Source organism: Macrobrachium rosenbergii, chromosome 55, assembly GCF_040412425.1.
Source record: "Macrobrachium rosenbergii isolate ZJJX-2024 chromosome 55, ASM4041242v1, whole genome shotgun sequence".
NCBI classification, from domain to species: domain Eukaryota; kingdom Metazoa; phylum Arthropoda; class Malacostraca; order Decapoda; family Palaemonidae; genus Macrobrachium; species Macrobrachium rosenbergii.
In genome coordinates this window covers 71,617,663-71,627,103 of record NC_089795.1, presented here as the reverse complement: position 1 = coordinate 71,627,103, position 9,441 = coordinate 71,617,663, and the positions used below count along the sequence as shown (strand labels likewise).

The 9,441-nt window shown below is 37.6% G+C and overlaps 1 protein-coding gene across 1 annotated transcript in view; it reads left to right on the top strand.

Moving 5' to 3' along the window:
- The first annotated feature begins 303 nt into the window (after positions 1-303).
- LOC136835393 (lachesin-like) overlaps positions 304-9,441 on the top strand; it is a 570,016-nt gene continuing 560,878 nt past the window's right edge. Inside the window, exons 1-2 of the mRNA XM_067098880.1 lie at positions 304-468; positions 2,000-2,071. The gene's annotated coding sequence lies outside the window, so the exon portion shown is untranslated. The remainder of the gene's footprint in view (positions 469-1,999; positions 2,072-9,441) is intronic.

The window sequence follows — 9,441 nt, the reverse complement described above, 5'->3', positions numbered from 1 at the left end:
TATGGTTGTTTGCAGCGAACCTATCGGCCCTTCTGGTACTGTGGTACCTCCGTTCCAATTCTCATTCTTCCATCTTGTTTTCCACCCTCTCCCAAACATTGTCTCACAGTTCAACTACTAGTGCTAGGTTTTTCTTCTGTTACACCTTTAAAACCCGTTTACTTTCGATTTCCCTTAAAGGGAATGACACATAGGACCCAGAGACCTTTGACCTAAATTGTTTATTCCAATTCCAGTCAGCTGAAGTCAATTCTCAGGTGAAAGGGCAATAGCCAATCAGAGCTCTTCTAACACATACCGCCCAGTCAATTTGAGTAAAGTGACGAATTATGCGTGCGCGCATATTTTTGTGATTTTCGGCTGTTTTACGCATTTCTTCTCAAAACCGCTGAAACTGGTGTTGCATAAACCTTCGGTTAACCCGTTAGCATAAAGGCATGTAGAAGCAATATCACAATTTGACGGCAGGTTAGTTACAATAGGCCAGGGTAGGTGACAGTTCACGAATCCCAGGCTAGGGCTATATCCAACGAAAGATGATGTGCCGCCCGCTAGCAATTTTCCCATTCAGATTTTGCTTAGATACGGCTTAATTACTTATATTGTGTGTGTGTTAATAAGTACTCTAAAGACATTCTTAATATTCAACATTAAACTTATGACCCACGAAAAAAATGCCTAACCTGTGCTTCCCCATGTTAACGTAGGCCTAGGCCAGAGGTGTCACCAAGATGTTCATGTTTCACTTCAAATTAAAGTAATGGCGAAGGATGCTGTTGTTAATTGTAGTTCCGGGCGCAGTCTTAGACTACCAATAGTGATGCCCAGTGCATCAAAGAAATTTGTCCAATTATCAAAAACCAAGAGCGCAGCTTGGCGTTAAGTGTATCAACTACTTTGACCCGGAATTATGTTCTGTGCTTAGGCTAGTAGCCAAGGCCAAAGTATGTAATTTAAGACAATATCAGGTCTATCGAATTATGTTTTGAACCTTCATGACCTCATGTTTAGGCTAACCAGCGTAACTTGTAATCCTGTCTTAAGCTTTATAGTTTGTTCCTCGGTACGTTAATTCCAAAGATCTCAGGCCTCTATCGAATTATTTTATTTTTCACGAACTCTTGTTTAGACTGTTTTTCCTCCCGTTCATATCAGGTAACTTTTTTTATTTTACCTCCAGATTTCGCCCTGAACCCTTTTAGCTTTTTTGGTTTGCTTCAACGGATTTGTTAACGACCAAATTCGTTCCTTACCTAACCTAACTCATATATTGACATATTACCCATTTTGACTTAGCTTTGAGATGTGCATTGATCTAGTCATGACCAAATTTTGGAATGAGCTGAGAGGCAGTGACACTAGAATTCCAGACATTTGCTAAATTGTTTATATCATACAAAAGTAAAGTGTATTCAAGTCATTTTATGTGAAATATTTTCTCACTCATTAAATTTAGGTACACATATCGAGCTGGCTGTCTCGTTTTGCATGTGTCCAAAGCAGGAAGTCATGTTAACCGATAGATGTTTGGAGAATGCTGATATATAGTTTGTTAGGGCAAAGTTAGGTTATTACATTTTCCTATCAGATTAATTTTGTAAAGAATTTTTAGGTGAACTAGAAATTTATCTTAAAATGTAATGTAAAAGGTTATATATATATATATATATATATATATATATATATATATATATATATATATATATATATATATATATATATATATATATACACACAATTATATATAATATGTTGTATTGTTATATGTATATATTTCATTGTTGTACTTTCTGATGAGTAAACTGATAATTAGGTATGCTTGCCTATACAGAACTACGGCTGGTTAGTGGATATTAACATCCATCATGGAATAAAAATCAGATGCTAAAATGAAATTTGCTAGTTTATGATAGGCGGTTAGTGTGCAGTGAATTAGGTCTAGTAGAGATGCTCATATAGATCTTGCGTAAATTGAGCTCTTCCCAACCATGCCTTACAGAGAGAATGTTTAGGACACCATCATTCCGAAATTGAAGTTCACTCCCAGATGTGAGCTGCAGAAGGATCATTGGTAAGTGTTGACTGAAATGGCTCCAGTTAAAGGTGTTGACTTTCACTTAGAGAGGATGGGGTAAAATTTCAGTGCTTGTCATGCAGTAATCTCATTCTAAGTTGTAAATAAAAAAATTATGAAAGCAACATCTTTACCTGTTATTATTGTTGATTTTTGAAAGCTGCTGCTGACACTAACACAACTAAATATTAAAGTAAACTTTAATTATAATTAGTTCACAGTATGGTTCTTACTTATGATGGATGATATTCAGAGTATTTCCAAGTGTACGGTTTTTGTTATATGAAGGAATCTTACATGTATAGTTGTCAATTTAAGTCATAAGTTGTTTTCTATGTGAGAATTTTTGGCTGATTTGGAGAGGCTGACCAGCAACTTTATCAGAGACCGTTGACATTTTTGTGTGTAAATTAACGGTATTGTCGGTTCAGTCCTACTAAAGTAAAACCAAGAAAAGTCGATTAGTCCATCTTGCCTCTTCATGAGATCGAAAATTGGTAAGGCATTTTCCAGAAATTTTGCTTTGTCTATAGAACTTTGTTTTTTTATATGGGTTCCTTATTCGTTTCATGGTTTTTCTCCACATGAATGACAGAAAGTTACCCATTTTGTACTCATATGAATGGAAATCTAATAAGCAACCAAGTGACTGTAAAATCGTAGGCCATCAGAATGACTGTAGTGTTATCGACTTCGTTCGGCATGCAACTGCAGACAATTTAAGTACAGTAATGTGAGTTTACCATGGATGAAAGTAGATATTAAATATGAACACCAGGAACTCTCAGAGCACGTTGATGGTGACCAGTGTAGTTTTGATGCCGGTTGAATACATTAATATAACAAATCAACTTTTAAAACCAACTGTTATAGTATGGTGGAAGGGGCGGGGGAGGGGGAGTTGTGTAAGATGTTCATTAATGAGAATGGCAAAAATACATATTTAGTGGAGACAAATGTCAAGTCGTTAAAGTTGCCTTTCGTCAGGTGCTAAAATCAGTCATAAAATTGAATATAGTAAAATATACCTTTTCGAAACTCTTTATTTTAGGCCTGGAATTGTAGGCAAAGTAACTTTATTATATATACAATTGTTATCGTCTTTTATTTTGAATATTATGCCCTATCCTAAACTTTGATTGACAAAGGGTTTTGACTAAATAAAGGGTTATTTACTAGTCAGTGTATTTATTAACAGTTTAGTCGCTTATGTAATCACCTACGGCGATGTTAAAGGATGTTTATTACTTATATGAACTAACCTAGGCAAGTCCGGTATCCATTTGGAGATGATAATCATAAACTAAAGATGTGTATCAATAGCGTTTTGGCGATCAGTTTCGGTTCTTCCAACTTGAGTTTAGCCCAATCATTGGAACACATGAACACTTTACCCCATAGATGAACTCAGGTCCCTCACAGTTAGAGTCTTTGTGTCGTTCACATACTGTTGCTAGTGAGTAAAAGGTTGCAACTGGGGTATGATATCAGGTTTTCATTCCAAGATCGACATAAGGAGTGGTTATTGATCTATTTTATTTTAGTGAAATTTTTTTTCTATTGTTACCCAAGTAGTTTGTCGTTATGCGAGTGCTTTTTCTTGTTTTATATATATATATATATATATATATATATATATTATATATATATATATATATATATATATATATATATATATATATATATATATATATATATATATATATATATATACATATACATACACATACAGTATATAAATATATATATGTGTATATATATATATATATATATATATATATATATATATATATATATATATATATATATATACAATGGGTGGCACCAGAGAAAAGCAAAAAAAGTCATGGAGTTATACTTTAACTAATGTATCACGGATGAAGCCTAAAAAAAACTTCCACAGTATTTGCTGCTCCATACACCTACACAGATGACTCACCAGTAGTGTGTATAATCCTGATATGTGCATTGTGCCATTCACCCTTATGGTACATCACACTTGCACTACTTTCTTTCAAGTACCTGTTTTGCAGTATCTAACCAGTCCTTTCAAGGTCTTGCTCACCTTCCCCCTTCCCCCAACACTACTGAATTTTTCCACATGTCCAGACCATCTCAAATTAATCTACTTCACCTTTTTGCGGTAACTAACTTTTTTTACCACCACTATGTGTCTTCCCATCTCTCAGGCTATTAACTCTTTGTATGCCGCACATACTGTGCTAACATTTCAACTAAGCAACTTCAACTTTCTTTTATTGGCCTTTAAAATCCATATTTCACATACATAAAGGAGAGTTAGCTCAACAATTCTTTCATACATTCCCACTTTGGCTTTCATAGACAATTCAGGTCTTTTCATAGTCTTTTTATGCAGACATGGCTATCCATTGTTGTCTCACCTTGTCTCTTCCCTCATTCTACTATTATATATTTTATATAAATCCACTGCTTCTACTCTCCCACATCCATATGAACAGTCATTGCTCCATCTGCTTGATTTCCATTTACCCTTATAACTTTACTATTGCACAGTATCATGTTCATCAATCATTACTTATTCCAGTCACAACTGGTTTCTTATCTCAACACTTTGCAACAACATCTGTTGCTCCTTTACTGACTTTTGCATCACTCCATCTACAAAGATATTATTAAGAGCTTTTTCAAAATGAGTAAAGAGTATGGGACTACAAGCTTTATGTCCCTGGCTGTTCGATAATTTTTATGTTTTTCAGTCACAGAATAGCAATTAACAGTATTTCCTTGATTATCCTGTACAACCAAGGTCCTTGCACTAATTGGAAATTTGTGGTTATGGTAAAAAGAACACTGCAGATGTAAAATTAGGGTCATACCAGTTTTCTTCATATTTTGTCCCTGTATACTGTATATGCTAATAAATAACAGAGAATATCTGGTCAGAATTCCACACAAGATAAAAACCAAACACGCACACACTCTCTCTTACCTGTGAGCAATGCGAAAACTGCTTATGTGGGCCAGACTAGAAAAACTTGCTTGTGTTTACAGTACACTGACAAAATGAATGATGATTCTGCTTTGCAATCACCAGCTGCAACATTTTTCGAGCAGCTTTAGCAAACCCCAAGGCCTTTGTAAAACAACTGCAGTCAGTGTTGGAGTTCTCCATCAGCTTGATGAATTCTATGTAGGCTGGGGACAGGTGTGCTTTAGGAATGTTGGTGTCTTTGTCATCTTCAGGGAATTCCCTCCATCTCACTAGCAGTAATTGCAACAGATGCAGGACATTAGCTGGAAGCCATGATCACCATCATCGTCATCCAGCCATTCTCGTACATCATCCTGTGGAACTTTGTTGCCTCCCTTCACGAGTTGATCATGAAAGTCATTGACAACGAAATCTTGGAAGCTGATCAGGTCTTCTTCCCCTTTCAAGAGATGGATCCATGCCAGCTCCAAGGTCTGCATGGTGACAGCCTTCCAAGCATCTGTAAAGTTGTAAATAGCTGACTTTGATGAATACTTTATTAGATTCTCCAGAGTCTGCTCCTTCCCATGTATGTAAGTTTTGCTTTTCTCCTCCTCTGCCTCCTTAAACACAGCCATTATCTCCTCCAGGAGCTTCCTCTGGTACAGCTGTTTCATTGTAGCCATAACACCTTGGTCCATCGGATGTACATGTACGGTTGTATTAGGAGGCAAAAAACCATAATACCTGCACAGCCTTTGTCACCAACCACCTGGGTTCCAGTAGGATGAGCAGGTGTGTTGTGGATAAGAAATAAAGCCTTCTTAAGTCTAGCAGTGCCAAGAGTGTGTCTGATGGTGGATAACCTCCTTACAAAAGTGGTGAAACCAATCAGAGATGATCAAACGGCAAGACTCTACTGAATGTACTGAATTACCTGGAGACTATCCATCATCCCACTCAGAACACGGAGTTCCTTTGCATGTCTGACTATGAGTGGTTTGTAATGATGGATACCAGAATCATTTGCACATAACAAAGCAGACATATTATGTCGAAAGCTTTTTACCAGGTAGATTCTTTTCATTTTTGCCTGCCAAGCTATAGTGGGCAAGGAGCAATAGAGTAGACCAGTTTCATCAACGTCATAGATTTGACTCAAAACAATGCCTTCCTTTTCCAGAAAGTCTTTCGATGTTTGTCAAAATTCCTCTATTCCTTCATTGGGAGCACCCAAGGCTTTACCATGTGTTTTCATGTTGGAAAGCTAATGTTGAATTTTGAACTGAACCAGCCAACCCAGTGATGCTGTATAGTCTACAACCTACGCAGACCTGCAAGCTTTGTAGCAGCATCCTTCAACTCAGCACCACGGAAACTTATGCTGACAAAACTAGATCACGATTGAGTGCTCAATCTCCTCATGGCAGGACTAGGCCATGACTTGTGGGCCTCCCACCTGAAAGTCTTCTTCCCAAAGTCAGTTGCCTACTTTTTCAGCTTGTCCTTGGCTTTCTTGATATCCTTCAAGGTAGACTGTGCTATGGCATACTTGCCCATGACACAGGGTCATAGACTAGCATCTTTCTAGCATCTTCTGAAGTGTCAGCACTTTCCTGGCCCTCTTAAGATTTGCTGATTGTTCCCTTGGTAGTTTGTTGCCTCCTTACCTATTTGTGCTTTTTCTTTATTGAATAATTATGAATATTATCACCTATACATGGATGATTTCTTATATTCAAAAATACTAATATATTCACAATTACTTAGCCACAAATATTTAATATTGGATTCACTATACCATGTGCATAATTTACGTCCAAGGGAATTACAGTTGATAAGTGTATCTACCAAAGAAAGGGTTCAAACTTGGGCCTTTGACTTACATACAGTGATAAACAGTAATGTTAATTGAATTAACCGACTCCAGATGCTGAAAATATAACAGATACAAGCAATTTCAATCAGATTTAACAAGCCTAGCTTGCAGAACTCATACAAAAATCCCAAACAATATAAACATAGGTGAAGTAGATATAAATTTATTCTCACTTTACCTGTACTTAGGAGAGTTGTTGGCTTATGTGGAAGGCGTTGAGGAAAGTGAAGAGGAGGAGGTGAAGGGGAGCCCCCTTCCTTAAAAGTGGCTGGCAGCTGTGCTTCTGGGACTGTTTCTATTCTCTGTCCCTTTGTGGTGCTTTCTTCTACAGATTCATCAAGTTTTTGTCTCACTAAAACCTTTCTAATGTTACCAGGGTTTAACCGTGTTTTAAAATGTCTGAAGTGAGACATTGCATTGTCATTTAGAGGGTTTGTACCTTGGCTTGCTACATCTGTATCTGGGTGACATTTTTCAATGAAATATTGCATTTCCCCCTTTTTGCACACATTTCTTTTGGATAATGAGTTAGGTGACATCCTCCCTTCCATCCTCCTCCTCTGAATAACAGTTCCTCAGCTTCTGCTTGTTGCTGCTCCCTCTGTGGGTCCTGCAGTTCTTTCATGGTGAGTTCTTCATTGTGCTGCTTCACTGGCTCCACATCATCACTGACCTTCATGCCCATGGACTTGTCTAGATACACAGTATCCTCGACAACAGACTCAGCCTCACAGCCTTTGAAGTCCCTTCCAGTTGCAGCATCTGGCCACTGTTTCCTTCAGGCAGAGTTCGGGGTTCAGTAAGAGACTTCCTGCCAGACTTTGTCTATAAGGTTTACAAAGTGGAGGATGTTAAAATGGTCCTTTCAGAACTTTCTGAGGGTCAGCTCTGTATCAGTGGTCACTTCAAAGCACCTCTAAAATAGTGCTTTGGCGCAGAGCTTCTTGAAATTAGAGAGATGACCTGCTGGTTCATGGGCTGAATGTGAGGAGTTGTGGTAGGGCAAGAATCTCACCCTTATAAAGTTAAACTCCTGCAGCAACTTGGTCTCCCAGTCTGGAGGATAAGCAGGAGTGCTGTCCATCACAAGGAGGGTCTTCAAAGGCAATTGTTCCTCCTCGAGGTATATTATGAGGATAAGGTCAACCACTTCTTTCACCCACTCAATGAAAAATAAAATTGCTTCTTTACCCTAGCTGTACAGTTAGCCATCAATGTCACATTTAATTTATTTTCCATTACAATATTTTTCTCAGAAACCCTTGGTTTTCTGTGTAGTAGGCAAACAGAGGCTTCAGTTTTTGGTCCTTACTTGCTTTGTCACAGAGCAAAAGAGTTAGCCTATTCTTCGTTGGCTTGTGTCGTGGCAGTAACGTCTCATCCTGAATAATATGGGTCCTGTTTGATATTTTCTTCCAAAACAAGCTTGTCTTATCATAATTGCACGCTTGTTGGGGAACAAAACCTTTAATCTCTGCATAGCCCTTGAACTTAACATAATTCTCGGCAGCATTTTTATCTGAAGTGGCAGCCTCCCCATGCCTCACCACACTTGTGCATTACATTTCTCTTGAAGATCTCAATCACGTACAATTGGCTTTGAGCTCTTGGGCTACCTGTATTTAGGCCGCCACTAACGTTGTTATACATGCGCAGTTAAAACTGTACAGGGAAACCTTCACGACTAACGATGCAGTGTTTTTCCTCAGTCCTCCGTAGCAGCCATTGCGTCAACAGACAATTCTCTGGCTGTAATTGGCTTGTTGGTAGCATAAAAAATTCTTAAACGTCAAGAAGACGTCCAGTGAAAGAGCAGTTGAAAAAAACCATTCGGTACTCCCATGTCAATTTGTTAAAACTTTGAATTTGCCCCAAAGACTTTCATAATGTTTACTTGAATATTTTATGAAGGAAGGAAGAGTTCCATGGCAAAATAATTGTTAAGTTAGTAATTGTAAGAGGTTTAAATTGTGTAACAGGAGGAAAACCTCTCAGGTGCACTATGAATCAGTTGTTAGGAGAGGGTGGAAAGGAAGATGGAAGAAGGAAGATATGAACGGAGGTACAGTAAAAGGAATGAAAGGGGTTGCAGCTAGGGGCCAAAGGGACCCTGCAAAGAACCTTAAGTAATGTCTACAGTGCACCGTATGAAGTGCACTGATGGCAGTATTTCCCTACAGGGGATGTGAGCAGTGAATAAACATACATAGTCTAATATTATTTAATTTTTTCCACAGAAAGTGAAATATTATTTTGTTCTCATTTTAGAAATGAATTACATATATGATGCATAATCATGAATAGACTTAGGCCTACTCTTGTTTTACGTTAGTTCGCCATAATGAATATTTATTTTCATTTAAAAACTAACTAGCATATATATATGGTTTATAACCAAGCGTAAACTTATATAGACTTAATCTGTTACGAAAGCCTTTGGATTTCACTCGCCCAAGCAAAGTCTCATTCATATAGATTTCAATTAAACTTACAAGACATTCAGGGATGATGCTGCCACTTTCAATCTTCATTTGA